Source organism: Branchiostoma belcheri, unplaced genomic scaffold (assembly GCF_001625305.1).
Source record: "Branchiostoma belcheri isolate BF01 breed outbred unplaced genomic scaffold, Haploidv18h27 scaffold18, whole genome shotgun sequence".
In the NCBI taxonomy this organism is placed as follows: Eukaryota; Metazoa; Chordata; class Leptocardii; order Amphioxiformes; family Branchiostomatidae; genus Branchiostoma; species Branchiostoma belcheri.
The window spans coordinates 1,263,740-1,266,266 of record NW_017803268.1 but is presented as its reverse complement, the minus strand read 5'-3'; positions in this window follow the sequence as shown (position 1 = coordinate 1,266,266).

Sequence of the window (2,527 nt, the reverse complement as noted above, 5' to 3'; positions counted from 1 at the left end):
TGAAGTGTGACGTCGCCGACATCGTCTACCAGATACCTTTGACGTCACACTTCAAAGAAGCCACGTGACAAGCTTCACTGGGTCAGTCTACTGAAGAAGACCGGAGTGACTGGTCGAAAGCTCTAGGTGAGAGAATTTTTTGTGTTGGACCAAAAGTTTTGACTTTAAACACGTAGGTAATACATGTATATATTTCAAGTGACATGTTTTTTTAGTGCGTGGTAGTTTTACTGTCTAAACGTTGTAACCAAGTTCTTCTACAGATTTGCGACGTTATTACATTTCGAAATGTAATAAATTTGGAACCTACAAAAATCACTTAGACCTCATTGAATAGTATTAGATGTTCGCGGTAGGGTGTTTAACTTTAAGTCCTAGATTTGCAAAACTCGTTTATTTGTATATAATGTGTAAAAAAAAACTTACCATTGAATCATATACGGATTTTTGTGCATTGTACATATTGTCGTGTGCTTCAGAATTATACAAGTTTCGAAACTCAACATGTTTTTTTTTTTCACTGACTCAAATGATATATACTCACACAAATACAAGATTCAACTTTTTTTCTCTGATTCTTCATGTATTTGAAGCTTTCTGTACAGACATACAATTTATCACGTAGACTACAAGTTCGGAAGTTTCTTGTATGTACAATACTGTAGGGTTGTGCTTCTGTGCAACGGCCATGTGCGTTGGCAGCTCCCCCTATTGTTCTACTTTAGAACTGCAGCACCGACATTGAAACATGTCATATTTTACAAGCACAAGCTACACCCTGGTCATTAATTGTTTGGTAAATCATAATTATAGAGTATGGATAAATAAACAACATATCATCATTCAATATACATGTTACAAATAAAATTCCTTAACAATATGTTAAATTACAATCATAATAAATATCTTCCAACTACATGTAGATAAATATGACTAAAAAGAACAAAACCCAACAATTTTTCCTCAATAAATGATCAAAATCAACTACAAACAACAAAAATATTATAAATTATTAATGATAAACAATATTCACAATGTTATTAGTAAAGATATCCTACCAGTCACCTAATTTGTACATCAGCAAAATTATTGACCATACTCTTATTTCCTCACTAAAATCAAATACTCTCACCCAAACTAACCTAAAACAGTATCTTGCTGGAATACTACAAAAAGTAGCTTCGTTGACACTAAAATACAAGATGTCCTAAAAAAATTAAAAACCACAATTTCAGTTTCTGTGGTAAAAAAAAATCTACAAAATTAAAATGAGTCTTTCACTGTTGGAATGTGAACCTGAAATATTATCTCATGATTGTTTTTCAAGCTCTACTCAGTTGAAATTCTATTTCTGATATTTCTACATCTGCAACTGTAATAGTTAACATCTTCCACAACTAGAAAAAAGTACTACAGTTTTTATCATTTTCATCTGGAAAATTTTAGTTTCGGTAGATGCTACTATTAACTTCTGAGTAATCGCAGAGCACTATCACACATCTTTGAATGCTACTCATTGACAACTTAAAATGTGGCTTCAAATGCTGCAAGTTTGACATTGGTGTAACAAAATACAATCATCAAACATTAAATATCACATCTGCTACACATAATATTTCATAAATCCATCTAATATCACCTGACATGATTTATCTTAACATAAAACCTCACGGCTCGTAAAATTTCCAACTTTCAAGTTGCAGAAAATCATAGGAAAAGTTACAGAAATTGTCAAATAGTTTTTCATAAAACATCAACGAAACTCTGAACTAAATCTTTGACAAATAGAGGAATAGAAATGAGAGTATTGCTAGTTTGTACATGTAACAATTGCCTGTGTTACAGAATGCAATTTGCTGTCGCAAAAATCTATCAAAATCAAGACTACATGTAACAAGTCTTCTCAGAAGGCATCAATGGTAAGAATGCTCATTTTCACTACAGTAAAACTAAATGTACCATCTAGTATAGTACTGTAATCTAAATAAGAAATCGAAATAAAATCAGAAAAACAGGTCTCTGATGTTAGTTAAATTGTTGAAAAGGAACGCAATTATGATACCACTAATATTAACAGCACATATTTATGCTCAGTCCAATAGAGGAATACGGTATGGAATTCCAGTCATAATATTTACACAATAAGTTCACATATACATGTAGGTGTGTATCTAAGACAACAGTTAAGTTTTTTTGACAACACCAACTTCTTTCTTGAACAATTTTTTCTCAATAGATGTACATGTACAAGTATGTATGTACTACCGGGGGTAGGTTTCCTAAGGTTTTCGATGACTGCTTATTCAGAAAAATCATTCATAGCTCCTCAGAAAAAGTTCTACAGACTCATGGAAAAGTTCTGCTATCGAAATATTGCAAAGAATGTTACTATCAGTTCAGTCAAGCCATTAATTTTAGAGAAACATGTAATATAATATAATAGTGCAATCACAGAGAAGCTGATAGAACATTTACAAATGTACCTTACCTAGCATAGCCAGCATGTCGGCAGAACGTACTGCGCCTG